The sequence below is a fragment of the Mustela erminea genome, chromosome 12 (genome assembly GCF_009829155.1).
Source record: "Mustela erminea isolate mMusErm1 chromosome 12, mMusErm1.Pri, whole genome shotgun sequence".
Classification (NCBI taxonomy): domain Eukaryota; kingdom Metazoa; phylum Chordata; class Mammalia; order Carnivora; family Mustelidae; genus Mustela; species Mustela erminea.
The window spans coordinates 57,110,288-57,126,020 of record NC_045625.1 but is presented as its reverse complement, the minus strand read 5'-3'; the positions used below and the strand labels follow the sequence as shown (position 1 = coordinate 57,126,020).

The 15,733-nt window shown below is 37.7% G+C and overlaps 1 long non-coding RNA gene across 1 annotated transcript in view; it reads right to left on the bottom strand.

Moving 5' to 3' along the window:
• The window catches only part of LOC116571078, a 29,407-nt gene extending 24,199 nt beyond the window's left edge, over positions 1 to 5,208 (bottom strand). Inside the window, exon 1 of the long non-coding RNA XR_004277700.1 lies at positions 4,946 to 5,208. This is a non-coding gene — a long non-coding RNA (uncharacterized LOC116571078). The remainder of the gene's footprint in view (positions 1 to 4,945) is intronic.
• Positions 5,209 to 15,733: the final 10,525 nt, after the last annotated feature.

Below are 15,733 nucleotides of genomic sequence, written 5' to 3'. Positions count from 1 at the left end.
TATTGGGACTACATAAAAATGAAAATCTACAGTACAATAAAGGAAATTTTCAACAAAAATAAAGGACTACCAACTGAATCACAGAAGATTTTTGCAAATGACATCTATGATAAAATATTAGTATCTAAAATATATTAAAATTATAAAACTCAGTATTTAAGAAAAAAACAAATAATCCAATTAAAAATGGGCAGAAGTTATGAGCAGACATTGCTCCAAAAAGGACATTCAGATGGTGAGCAGACACATGAAAAGATGCTCAACATCACTCATCAGTAGCAAAATGCAAATCAAAATCATAATGATATATCACCTCACACTTGTCAGAATGACTAAAGTCAGAAACATGAGAAACAAGAGTTGGGGAGGATGTGGAGTAAGGGGAGCCCTTTTGCACTGTTTCTTGGTGGTAGTGCAAATGGGTGCATTGAGGAAAATAATATGGAGATGCCTCAAAAAGTTAAAAATGTTTCTTCCAATCCAGTAATTGCACCACCAGGTATTTACCCCAAATATATAAAAACACTAATTCAAGGGAATACATGCACCCCTCTGTTTATTGACGTATTATTTACAATAGCCAATTATGGAAGCAGCACAAGTGTCCATCATCAATACATGAATGGATAAGGAAGATGGTGTGTATATATATACAAAGGAATATAATTCAACCATAAAAAAAAATCTTGCCATTTGCAAAAATATCAATGGACCTAAAAAGTATAATGCTAATTGAAATAAGTGAGTCAGAGAAAGACACATACCATATGATTTCACTTATATGTGGAACTTAAGAAACAAACAAACAAACAAAGAATCAAGGGGAAAAAAAGAGAAAGAGACAAACCAAGAAATAGACTTTTAACTGTAGAGAATAAGCTGGTAGTTAATAAAGAGGAGGTAGGTGGTGGGATCTGTGAAAGAGGCAATGAGGATTAAGGAATACACTTGTGATAAGCACTGAGTAATGTATACAATTGTTGAATCACCATATTGTACACCTGAAACTAAAGTAACATTGTATATTAACTATAGGGGAATTTTAAAAAATAAACTAATTTAACTTAATGCAATTAAGTTTAAACTTAATTTACACTTAAATTTAAAAACTTAATTAAAAATATTTTCACCATGATCAAATAAGATTTATTCTAGGGATTAAAGGATTGTTCAATACTTGCAAATCAATCAATGTGACACATCACATTAATGAGAAATGATAAAAACTATATGATCATTTCAAAAGATGCAGAAAAAGCACTTGACAAAGTACATCTTTCCATGGTAAAAACTCTCAACAAAATAGATTTAGGGGGAACACACCACAATATAATTAAAAACTACACAGCTAACATACCCAATGGGGAGAAAACAGAGCTTTTCTTCTAAGATCAGGAACAAGACAGGAAGGTCCACTCTCACCACTTTTATTCAACAAAGTACTGCAATTCCTAGCCACAGAAACTACACACACACACACAAAGGCATAGACTAGTAAGAAAGAAGTAAAATTTTCACTGTTTACAGATGACATGATCCTATATACAGAAAATCCTAAGGACTTCACCCCAAAATTGCTAGAACTAGTAAATGAATTTGGTAAAGTTGGAGGGTACAATATTAACATACAGAATCTGCTGCATTTCTATACACAAATAATATACACAAATATACTTTGCTACACAAAGTAGCAAAAAGGGAAATTGAGAAAAAGAAAATCCCACTTACAAAGCATCCAAAATTATAATAATAATTGTAAGAATAAATGTAAGGAGATGAAAGACATGTACACCAAAAACCACAAAACATTGATGAAAGAAATCAAAGATGACACAAATGGAAAGATATCCCATGCTCATGGATTGAGAGACTCATGATTGTTAAAATTCCATACTAACCAAAGCAATCCATAGATTCATTGCAACTCTGCCAAAATACCAAAAGCATTTTTCACAAAAATGAACAAATAATCCCAAACTCTGTATGGAACCATTAAGGAACCTGAATAGCCATAACAATCTTGAAAAAGAAGAACAAAATCGGAGGTATCACAATCCTAAATTTCAAGATATACTCAAAACTGTGGTAATCAAAACACAGTATGGTGCTAGCACAAAAATAGATACATAGATCAATAGAAAAGTTTAGAGAGTCCAGAAATAAACCCATACTTTTATGGTTAATTGATCTACAACAAAGTAGGTAAGGATATGCAATGGGGAAAAAAGACCTTGTCTTCAACCCATAGTTTTGGGGAAAGAATGAAACTGGACCATTTCCTTATACCATACCCAAAAATAAACTAAAAATGGATTAAAGACCTCAGTGTGAGACAAGAAACAATAAAATTCCTAGAAGAAAACAAAGACAGTAATCTCTTTGACACTGGCCATATAAACACTTTTCTAGATAGGTGTCCTTTGGCAAAAGAACCAAAAACAATATTAAACTATTGGGACTACTCCAATGTAAAAGACCTCCTGTACAGCAAAAGAAACCATCAACAAAACTAAAAGACAACCTACAGAATGGGAGCAGATATTTGCATATGATATATCCCATAAGGGGTTAATATTCGAAATATATAAATAATTAATACAACTTAATACAATAAACTCAAATAATCCAATTAAAACTAGCCAGAAGTCATGGCTGGAACTTTCTCCAGAGAGGGCATACAGATGGCCAACAGACACATGAAAGGATGCTCAACATCATTCATCATCAGCAAAATGCAAATCAAAACCACAATGAGATATCACCCACACCTACCAGTATGGCTAAAATAATAATTAAAAAAAAATAAAACTACAATTATTGGAAAGGACGTATAGGAAAAGAAACACTTTTCAGCACTCTTGGTGGGAATGCAAACTGGTGCAGTCACTATGGAAAACAACAATATGGAGGTTTCTCAAAATATTAAAATAGAATGGCCATATAATCCGGAAGTTTCACTAATTGGTATTCACCTAAGGAATATGAAAACATTAATGCAAAAAATTATGTACCCCTATGTTTATTGCAGCATTATTTACAATAGCCAAACTATAGAAACAGAGCAAGTATTCATCAACATGAAAGGATAAAGAAGATGTGATGTGAATATATACATATTTTTTCACATCTGCATATGTATATGTATACACATACACACACACAATGGAATAATATTCAGCCATAAAATAAAATGACATCTTGCCATTTGTAACAACATGAATGTATCTGAAGGATATATTGCTAAGTGATATAAGTCAGACTGAGAAAGACAAATGTCATTTAATTTCACTCACATGTAGAATTTAAGAAACAAAACAAAGAAACACACACACACACACACACACACACACACACACACTCAAACAGATTCTTAAATCCAGAGAATTAACTAGTACTTGCCAGAGGAGAGATGGGTGTGTTGATAGGGGAATTAGGTGAAGAGGATTTAGAGTATTGTCACAGAAAGATAAATACCATATGATTTCACTCATGTGTGGGATTTAAGAAACAAAGCACAAGTAAAGGAAAAAAGAGAGATAGAGAAACTACAAAACAGACTCTTAACTGTTGAGAACAAACTGATGGTTATCAGAAGGGGGGTGGGTTCAGGGATGGGTTGTGTTATGTGTGTGTGTGATGTATGGAATTGTTGAATGACTATATTGTGCACCTCAAACTAATATAACATGTTATGTTAACTGGAATTAAAATGAAAACTTAAAACTTAAAATAAAACTTAAAATAAAAACTTAAAATAAAACTTAAATAAAATGAAACGTACACTCATTTTGATGAGCACTGAGTAATGTATAATCATTATAATGTTGAATCATTACAATGTACACCTGATACTAATATAAAGCTCCATGTTAATTATACCTGAATAAAAAAAATAAAGGACAATGATGACAGACTTAGAGAAGTATACTTAGAATTAAATGAGATGCATGTACTAATTACATATAGTGATAGTACCTATACATAAGGTAATTTTGGCACATGGCAGAGACTCAATGTATTTTACCTTCTTGTATCCCGTTGAATCAGAGGAAGTATGCATTTTATAAATATACTTATATTATATATATGTATATAATATACTATATAATATATTATATATGTATATATATATTATTATATTACGGGGAGCCCTACTAGAGGTCAGTACACCAGGAAATTAGATTAGATGAATGACTATAACAACTACTAACCAACAGTATTAAGATCTTTATGTTAAAAAGAAAATAATAATAATAAATAACTAATTTAAAGTGCAGGAATATATTAAGTGATAAAAACCAGTGTGTTGAACAGAATAGAACCTCAGCAAAGGAAAGGTGATGTAGACATCTCAAGTCACTATGTATAAAATGTCTGGTTAAAATAAGAGTATTCTTCCTTTCTTTTTTTTAAGACTTTATTTATTTATTTGACATAGATCACAAGTAGACAGAGAGGCAGGCAGAGAGAGAGGTGTGGTGGTTGCTGGGGGGTGGGTGGGAAGCAGGCTCCCTGCTGAGCAGAGAGCCTGAGGTGGGGCTCAATCCTACGACCCTGGGATCATGACTGAGTGGAAGGCAGAGGCTTTAACCCACTGATCCACCCAGGCACCCCAAGAGTATTCTTTCTTAATGGCCAATCTGTTCAGTAGATTTTATATATGTGAAGTTAGGATCCCCAATACTGTACTTTGAATTGTTCAGAATTAAACATTGTATATGTCCACCCTGTTCTCATAGCCACTCATTCCAATGAGTACTAAGCACAGAGCAATGTTAGAGAGATTTAACACACATATTTTGCTCACAACCTTAGCTCTGAATTGCTGCTTTAACATATTCTCACACTTGATTTTGGGCAATGCTATCATTCCATTTATTTATAACTGGATAGGTTTTCAGTTACACTTTATTATAATTCTGATTATATATCCCAATATGTTTACCTTCACAACCTCCAGCAAACATTCTTCTTGTGGCACTCTGGTACCATAAGGAGAAATCCCTTTCTAGGCAACACTCTGCTGACCCTTTATGTCAATCCTGCAAAGAGAAGTAGGAAATATATTCTCATGTTTTATTTCCCACATGGTTTCAGTAAAATTACCAATTTCTGTTACAATAGGTATTTATTAAAAGGGAGAGATTTTCAAACATTAATTAAAGGTACACTTCCAAAAGTTAAAGGATTCCTCAAAAAATAAGCTTGTTAGATTTTGTAGCAAGAATATATATACAATTAGAGTGAAAGCAAGAGAATGAGAGAGCACACTATCTCTCCCTCCAGCCCTAACATGACAGAGGTAGAAATGGAAGCAATCTATCAAATCATCAATCTTATTATGGGACCACCATGGAACAAGTAACAGAACTCATAATTTCTATTATTTTTACCCTACTAAGCTTGTGAACATTAGTATTAACATATAACTGAGTTTCATTATTCAGTACATAAAAAGGTTAAAAATTTCTTCGGATTGTATAATTTCTTCAGATTGCATAATATTCCCTAAAAACAATTATTGTATTTCCTCAATTAAAGTGTGCATCATATGAAAGGTAAAAAGCTCTCTTATGTGCCTATTAGAAATAAAGCAAGATCTGTCAAGGGTTGATAGGTGTACTATGAACTCAAACTCACCTAATGATAGATAAGGAAGACAGGTGTTTTTGCTCTGTCTATGTCATGACAGGATGTTTGATAAGTTACTTTGAGTTATTATCTGTCTCTTTGAGAAAAGACAAATGGATTATGCACCATGTCAAGGTCTTGTCATTTGCATAGGTATAAAGTATGGCAATTACTAATTTAAAATGTCTCAGAGCTTGAGACAGATATAATCTTTCTTTCTATAAACTTTCCACATGTAATTTTGAAGGGAGACATGAGTCACATCCTTCATGTGTCTGATATTTTCTTAAGTGAAATGAACTCCACAGTTTATTTGTTGCAAAGAGATATATCTTGAATGTGATATTTTGAGGTTTAAGTAGAATAGTGATACATTCTTGAATTTTTAAAGATTGCAGTGTAGAAGTCCCCAGAATAGAATGCAGCCATATATTCCTATGAACATCTTTTTTTAAAGATTTTATTTATTAGTTTGACAGAGAAAGACACAGTGAGAGAGGGAATACAGACAGGGCAGTGGGAGAGGGAGAAGATGGCTTCCTGCTGAGAAGGGAGCCCAATGTGGAGCTCTGATCCCAGGAGGCTGGGATCATGACCTGAGTGAAGGCAGGCTCTTAATGACTGAGCCACCCAGGTACCCCCTATGAACATCTTAACATCTAGAGCTGGCATGTATTTTCAGCTTTATTTCATTTTATTCTTCACATCCATTGTATCCTAGATTTGAATCTAAACTAATTTTATCTAAAATTGCTGGATTGACATTCAGATTTTTAAAAAACTGTCCCTTCCATGCTTGGGCATTTTCCAAAAATAATTTTATAATCAAAAGATCAGAAAAATAATGGAGTCTGTAGAATTTAAAGTTGTTCATCTAGTTTACTCACCTAAACAGAATCTTTTTTGCAATATCTCTGATAAACAGGTGGTCACCTATTTTCCACTGAACTGCTGCTTATTGTGGCTGGCAATCTATTTCACTTTTGAACAGCACTAATAGTTAGAAAATTCCACTTCATATGTTCATCCTCTAATCACCAAGTACTCTTCCTTGTATTATATATTGGAGCAAAACAAAACAATTCTACTCCTCCTCCTGCATGACAGATCTTCAAATTCAAGTATTCATTAGTATCATAAAATGGGTACATATTATGTCCCCTTGTCAGAATTAGATGACTACTCTACATTCATGAACTATATTCTACAAGAAATAAATATGTATGATATTTTAAATGTTTAATTTATCTAAACTGTCCTATAAGAACACAGTTCTTTCTCATGAGTTTGGTATTTTTCTCTCTTCTCTACGCAGATTGTATATAAACTCTTGATCTTGCATGTCTAGTGCTAAAACATTTTTAGCATACACCCCCGATAATTTTATTTATTTTTGATCTATTATATGTAAGCAAAGTAACTTGCTACTATAAGGTGAAATTCAGGGGCATCTGGGTGGCACAGTCTAATGAATATCTGACTTTTGGTTTCAACTCAGGTGGTGACTTCAGGGTTGTGAGACTGAGCTCCACAGTAGGCTCAATACTCAGTACAGAGTCTGTCTAACACTCTCTCTCCTTCTGCCCCTTCATCTTGTTCTCTCTCTCTTCCTCTCTCTCCTTTTCTTTCTTTCAAAAGAATAAGAATTTTTTAAAAAAATATTGAAATTTATAAATTATGCAGAGATATCACAAAATAATAAAAAATAAACATATGGAAATTTTGATATTTTATTCCCAAACCCAAGTGATCAACTTTCAGATGTAGAAAATGACATTTCTTAAACTTCAAGATATTGAACTTTTCAAATGAGTTATTTTTGCTTTCCTTTTAACAGATTTGCTTGGCAGAAGTGAGAAAGAGGGCACACTTCTGCCCATTTCTGATGGCAAATGTCATTGTGTGTATGGTTTTTGTGGTGGCATCCTTATAATCATTAACTGATTGTGGTGATTTTGTGGGAATGTTGGCTTTCTTTCTTTCTTTCTTTCTTTCTTTTTACTTTCTTTCTTCTTTCTCTCTTACTTCTTTCTTTCTTCCTTCATTCCTTCCTTCCTTTCATTCCTTCTTTCTTTTAGAGAGAGAAAGAGTTCATGTGACTGGGGGAGGGCAGTGGTGGCAGAGGGAAAGGAAGAGAGAATCTTAAGCAGGCTCCATGCAGAGCAGAGCTGCATATGAGGTTCAATCTCAGGACTCTGAGATCTTAACCTGAGCTGAGATCGAGTAGGAGGCTTTACTGACTGAGCAACCCAGGCACCCCAAGCATGATGGTTTTCATTGAGGAAGCAGATTTCTTGGTGGCCTGGTTCTGAAACACAAATTTCAGAGTCTTTTCCTGAAAGATTAACCTAAAGCCAATTATCTCGGTATTCCCAATAACTTCATAAGTTATTTGGTACCCAATAAGATATCCTTTCATGTACAACTAACCTAAAACGATATTATTCCCTATGGTGTAATACTAAACAATATATTGATATGTTAATATTATTCTTCCCAAAAGGGATACATCTTAAATTCATCAATCATTCAATTGAAAAAATAATTTTAATTACTGAAATTAACCATTATTTATAGAGCACTTGTCAGGTACCTGACACTGTATCGGAATTAGGAACATAACTCATTAACAAAACTCATAAAAATTTCTGCTTCTTAAATTCCTTTTGTTTAAATTATTTAAATTTTTATTAACATACAATATATTATTAGCCCCAAGGGTACAGGTCTGTGAATCTCCAAGTTTACACATTTCACTGTACCCACCATAGCACATACCCTCCCCAATGTCCATAACCCAACCACCCTGTCCCTACCCCCCTAAGCCCAGCAATGTGAGATTAAGATTCTCTTATGGTTTGTCTCCCTCACAATCCCATCTTGTTTCACTTATTCCTTTCCTATCCCCCAAGCTCCCCAGGTTGCCTCTCAACTTCTTCATATCAGGAAGATCATAAGATAATTGTCTGTCTCTGATTGACTTATTTGGATATTAGAAGGAAAATATAAGGATAATACCCTCTAGTTCCATCCATGTCGTCACGAATGGTAAGATTTCATTTCTTTTGAAGGCTGTATAGTATTCCATTGTGTGTGTGTGTTACATCTTCTTTATCCATTCATCTGTTGATGGACATCTAAGTTCTTTAGATAGTTTGGCTATTGTGGATATTGCTGCTATAAACATTCAGGTATGCATGCCCCCTTCAGATTACTACATTCGTATCTTTGGGGTAAATACCCAATATTGCCATTGCTGGGTCATAGGGTAGCTTGACTTTCATCTTTTTGAGGAACCTACCTGCTCTTGTCCAGAGTGGTTGCACCAGCTTGCATTCCCACCAACAGTGTAGGAGGGTTCCCCTTTATCTGCATCCTCACCAGCATCTGTCATTCCCTGACTTGTTAATTTTAGTCATTCTGACTGGTGTGAGGTGGTATCTCATTGTGGTTTTGATTTGTATTTCCCTGATGCCAAGTGATGTGGAACACTCTTTCATGTGTCTGTTGGCCATCTGGATGTCTTCCTTGCAGAAATGTCTGTTCATGTCCTCTGCCCATTTCTTGATTGGATTATTTGTTCTTTGGGTGTTGAGCTTGATAAGTTCTTTATAGATTTTGGATACTAGCCCTTTATCTGCTATATCATTTACAAATACCTTCTCCCATTCTGTCAGTTGTCTTTTGGTTTTGTTAACTGTTTCCTTTTGCTGTGCAAAAGCTCTTGATCTTGATGAAGTCCCAATAGTTCATTTTGCCCTTGATTCCATTGGCTTTGGTAATGTTCCTAAGAAGAACTTACTGCAGCTGAGGTTGAAGAGGTTGCTGCCTCTGTTCTCCTCAAGTATTTTGATGGATTATTTTCTCACATTGAGGTCTTTCATCTATTTTGAGTCTATTTTCATGTGTGGTGTAAGGAAATGGTCCAGTTTCATTTTTATGCATGTGGCTGCCCAATTTTCCCAACACCATTTGTTGAAGAGACTGTCCATTGGACATTCTTTCCTTTGAATTGTTGAAGATTAGTTGAAGATTAGTTGACCATAGAGTTGAGGGTCTATTTCTGGGCTTTCTATTCTGTTCCATTGATCTATGAGCCTGTTTTTGTGCCAGTACCATACTGTCTTGATGAGGACAGCTTTGTAATAGATCTTGAAGTCTGGAACTGTGATGCCACAACTTTGGCTTTCTTTTTCAACATTCCTCTGGCTATTTGAGTTCATTTCTGGTTCCATATAAATTTTAGGATTATTTGTTCCATTTCTTTGAAAAAAAAAAAAGGATGGTATTTTGATAGGGATTGCATTAGAGGTGTATATTATTTTAGGTAACATAGCCATTTTCACAATCTTTGTTCTTCCAATCCAGGAGCATGGAACATTTTTCCATTTCTTCGTGTCTTCCTCCATTTCTTTCATGAGTACTTTATAGTTTTCTGAGTACAGATTCTTTGCCTCTTTGGTTAGGTTTATTCCTAGGTATCTTTTGGTTTTGGGTGCAATTGTAAATGGAATTGACTTTTTAATTTCTCTTTCTTCTGTCTTGTTGGTGTATAGAAATGGAACTGACTTTTGTGCATTGATTTTTATATCCTGACACTTTACTGAATTCCTGTACAAGTTCTAGCAGATTTGAAGTGGAGTCTTTTGGGTTTTCCACTCAAAGTATCATATCACCTGCAAAAAGTGATAGTTTGACTTCTTTGCTGATTTTGATGTCTTTAATTTCTTTTTGTCATCTGATTGCTAAGGCTAGAACTTCTAGTACTATGTTGAATAGCAGTGGTGATATTGGACTTCGGTGCCATGTTCCTGACCTTAGGGGAAAAGCTCTAAGTTTTTCCCCATTGAGAATGATATTCGCTGTGGGTTTTTCATAGATGGCTTTGATGATATTGAGGTATGTACCCTCTATCCTTTCACTTTGAAGAGTTTTGTTTGAGAAAGGATGCTGTATTTTGTCAAATGCTTTTTCAGCATTTATCGAGAGTATCATATGGTTCTTGTTCTTTCTTTTATTAATGTATTGTATCACATTAATTGATTTGTGTATGTTGAACCAACCTGGAAGCCCAGGAATATATCCCACTTGGTCATGGTGAAAGATCCTTTTAATGTACTGTTGGATCCTATTGGCTAGTATTTTGCTGAGAATTTTCGCATCTGTGTTAATCAAGGATATTGGTTTGTAATTCTCTTTTTTCTTGGTTTTGGGATCAAGATAATGCTGACCTCATAAAATGAGTTTGGAAGTTTTCCTTCCATTTCTAGTTTTTTTTTTTTTTTTAACAGTTTCAGGAGTATAGGAATTAATTCTTCTTTAAATGTTTGGTAGAATTTTCCTGGGAAGCCATCTGGCCCTGGGCTCTTGTTTGTTGGGAGATTTGTGATGACTGCTTCAATCTCCTTAGTGGTTATGGGTCTGTTCAGGTTTTCTATTTCTTCCTGGTTCACTTGTGGTAGTTTATATGCCTCTAGAAATGCATCCTTTTCTTCCAGATTGTCAAATTTGCTGGCATATAGTTGCTTATAATATGTTCTTATAATTGTTTGCATTTATTTGGTGTTGTTTGTTGTCGCTCTCGACCCGCAAGAACGACCCGTAGGCGAGGTGAGTGGCAAACTTCTTTATTCACAATCTTCAGCCGGGGACCCCCCCCAGTCTAAGACCCCCAAGTATATATCCACCAAGTGCGAACTATATCCAATCAGAGTATACCACGACTAACAAAACTACCAATCAGAAGGACTATCTATGTGCATGCATCGTTCTCGTGAGCACGTATGTGACTCCATAGGTTTTCTTTGTTCTACAGATCATGCGCCTTTCCCTTGACTCCTGGTATCTATCAAACGTCACCCGCGAATGCACTCACAGTCCTTGGGTTAATCTCTCACTCCTCCCACTCCTCAGACCTCGCTTAGTACGTGACTCCCTGCATCTGCTCGCATTCCTTAGGCAAACTATCTACAGCCCTGGCCCCTCATGCCTTGCTTAGTACGTGACTCCTTGCTCCTGCTGCATGGCTCTCCACAGCTCCCCCTTTTTGTATTTTTATATGGCAGGATCGTGCCTGTCTTAGGTCGCCAATCCTCTGCACACATGCTTACCCGTCATCGGGTACTCCCCCTAGCCGAGGAGCCCCTGTCTTAGGTTGCTATGGTGAGGGATCAGTCTTACCCGTCTTTGGCTACCGATCCAGCATTGCCAGCTATAATTTTGAGGGGGAATGGCTAGTCTCTGGAGCCACCATGGCCATGTCTGCCATGTGTTTTAGCAGCAACAGCTTTAAGAACATCAGAGTCACTCTCATTAGGCTTGTTTGTTTTTCCAGCCTGAGGAGGAATAATGTCAAACACTTTCTTATAATACCAGGGTCAGAGGGCACCTATGTGGCGATTAAGGTCGCTCTTTGAGCTTCCCACGATGGACCTGCTGTTGTTTACGCACGATGGCTCTCAACTTGTAAACTTCTACAAGTATAATTTTAGCCGCACACGGTAAAAGGCACATAAAAATAACAACCACTACTAGCACACCTATAATAGATCCTATAACATACCATGCATGCGTCAGAGAGGGGAAATGAGACAGGAAGAGGGCTCATAAAGCTTTTAGCAAGCTTGCATTAAAATAAGCGTTAGTAACAAACATGAGTTAGGGTGAGAAGATTGCACTCTATGCTGAGCCATTTGAAGAAAGGCTTGAAGCTGGGCAGTCTCTTGTCTCGACCACAGTTGAACTGGCTCCGCCTTCATGGGAACGGGCTGCAGGACAGTCATCGTCGCTATCATCACCATCACCAGCACCCTCCACAGGTTCCACGGCCACCAGCCTGGTGAGGCGTTCCGGCACCCAGAGTGGAGCAGGCGCATCCTGTGGGAAAACACAAAGGGAACCTCGGTGCCACCCAAGCACCGGGTTGGGTTTGGATAATTGGCCTTGCAAGTCTCCTGCCCCTCTCAGAGTCTTTTAAGCCCTGAGGGCCGCCGTGGCTATCTGTTAATACACCGCAGGGGGGTATGTACTCTGCACTTGGGCCCCGAGATATGGCCCCGTGCCTGTCAGCATTTCCAAATTCCATTGCGGGTTACCCGCGGCTGCATTTCTCCGTGCTGTGTCCAGACAATTGTCCTGATTTTGGATTTTCCATTCTAGATATTGTCCTCCACTTAATATCACCCTGGTCAAGTTGGCCCAATCCCCGGGAGCGAGGTAGAGTGCTCCCAGCAACTCCACAAGGGAGACTGTAAAGGCTGCCTGGGGCCCATAGCCGGTAACTGCCTCCTTCAACTGCTTTACCAGCTTAAAATCTAGTGGCTGGTGATACCTCTGCTGATTCTGATCTTCTAACACTGGAAAAAAGCCTTTTCCCGGGCCAAGGACCTCTCTCCAATTTTCCGCGGTGCAGCCCGAACAATAGCACGTCTTGGTGCAGCTGGGCTTATAAGGCGGGGGCCACTCATGGGGTGGCGCTGTGGAGCTAGAATGCGGAAGCGGCGTAACTTTTGTTTTTAATTTCGATTGCGCCACAACTGCGGCTTTCGCCCCTGCTCTCAGCTGCGCCATTACTTCTCCCTGTACTCTTAACTCTCCTAATACCTTTTGCAATTCCGCCTCTTTATCCTCAAATCGTTGCCTCATGGCTTCCAAGTCTGTCTGGAGACCGGGAGATTCCTCCTTCTTGTTGTTTGCCTCTATCTTTCCTAGCTCCTGCAACTCGCTTTCTGACATCCCTTCTGAGCTTTCGCTTTCGGAGTCAGAGTCTCGGGAGGAGCCCTTACGGGATTCTTCTTTCACTTGCAAAAAAACTTCCCCTCCCTGTAGTACTGCTCGCTGCAGGGGCTCTCGGGGGGATTGCAAACATACTTTCACCAGGGACCACACGGCGAGAGTCCCCGGGGATGTAGAGGGGCAGAGTTTTAAGTCCTCGCCCAGGTGTTCCCATTGTGGCACATTTAGGAGCCCTTCTTCTATAAACCAGGGGGCAATCTCTGCTACTTCTTTTAAAAAGGCATGAGCCGTCTTAGATTTTAAAGGAGTGCCATTTGCTTTGAGAATGTCCTTTAGAGGACCTTCCATCCTATATCTAGCAAGTTCGTTTCCCATCCTGGAAATCTTTTGTTACTATAGTCCCCAAGGAGCCTAAAAAGCCTTATCTATGATCGTCCTTGGAGAACCTTCCCTGTCCAAAGACAGAAATGGGTGCACACTTTCCTTATCGTTGCTCTTACCCCAATCCTCGCTCCACGTCCGGCGTCTCGGTCCCCGGGTTTTCGGCACCAGTTGTCGCTCTCGACCCGCAAGAACGACCCGTAGGCGAGGTGAGTGGCAAACTTCTTTATTCACAATCTTCAGCCGGGGACCCCCCCCAGTCTAAGACCCCCAAGTATATATCCACCAAGTGCGAACTATATCCAATCAGAGTATACCACGACTAACAAAACTACCAATCAGAAGGACTATCTATGTGCATGCATCGTGCTCGTGAGCACGTACGTGACTCCATAGGTTTTCTTTGTTCTACAGATCATGCGCCTTTCCCTTGACTCCTGGTATCTATCAAACGTCACCCGCGAATGCACTCACAGTCCTTGGGTTAATCTCTCACTCCTCCCACTCCTCAGACCTCGCTTAGTACGTGACTCCCTGCATCTGCTCGCATTCCTTAGGCAAACTATCTACAGCCCTGGCCCCTCATGCCTTGCTTAGTACGTGACTCCTTGCTCCTGCTGCATGGCTCTCCACAGTTTGTGATCTCCCCTCTCTCATTCATGATTTTATTTATTTGGGTCATTTCTCTTTTCTTTTTGATTAGTCTGGCCAGGGGCTTATCAATCTTATTAATTCTTTCAAAGAACCAGCTCCTAGTTTTGTTGATTTGTTCTACTGTTTTTTTTTTTTTTTGATTTCTATTTTATTGATTTCTGCTCTGATCTTTATTATTTCTTTTCTCCTGCTGGGTTTAGGCTTTCTTTACTGTTTCTTTGTTCTTTCTCCAGTTCCTTTAGGTGTAGGGTTAGGTTGTGTGTTTGAGACATTTCTTGTTTCTTGAGAAAGGCTTGTAATCATTATATACTTTATATGTTATATATTTTCTCTCAGGACTGCCTTTGCTGTGTCCCACAGATTTTTGAACAGCTGCGTTTTAATTATCATTTATTTATATGATTTTTTTTTCAATTCTTCCTTAATTTCCTGGTTTGCCCATTTATTCTTTAGTAGGATGCTCTTCAGGTTCCATGTATTTGAATTATTTCCAACTTTTCTCTTGTGATTGAGTTCTAGCTTCAGAGCATTTTTGTCTGAAAATATGCAGGGAATGATTCCAATCTTTTGGTATTAGTTGAGACCTGATTTGTGACCCAGGATGTGATTTATTCCGGAGAATGTTCTATGTGCACTGGAGAAGAATGTGTATTCTGTTGTTTTGGGATGGAATGTTGTTCTGAATAGCTCTGTGATGTCCATCTGGTCCAGTGTGTCATATAAGGCCTTTATTTTTTGTTGACCTTTTGCTTGGATGACCTGTCCGTTTCAGTGAGGGAAGTGTTAAAGTCACCTACTATTATCATATTATTGTCGATGTGTTTCTTGATTTTGTTATTAATTGGCTTATATAGTTGTCTTCTCCCATGTTAGGGACACAGATATTTAAAATTGTTAGATCTTCTTGTTGGACAGACCCTTTGAATATGATATAGTGCACTTCCTCATCTCTTATTATAGTCTTTGGCTTAAAATCTAATTGATCTGATATAAGGATTGCCACTCCAGCTTTCTTCTGATGTCCATTAGCATGGTAAATTGTTTTCCACCCTCTTACTTTAAATCTGGAGGTGTCTTTGGGTCTAAAATATGTTTCTGGTAGATAGCATATTGATGGGGTTTCTTTTTTATTTTTTTATCCATTCTCATACACTGTGTCTTTTGATTGGGGCATTTAGCCCATTAACATTCAGGGTAACTATTGAGAGTTATGAAATTAGTGCCAGTGTATTGCCTGTAAGGTGACTGTTACTGAATATTGTTTCTGTTCCTTTCTGGTCGACTACTTTTAGGCTCTCTCTTTGCTTAGAGGAACCCTTTCAATATTTCCTGT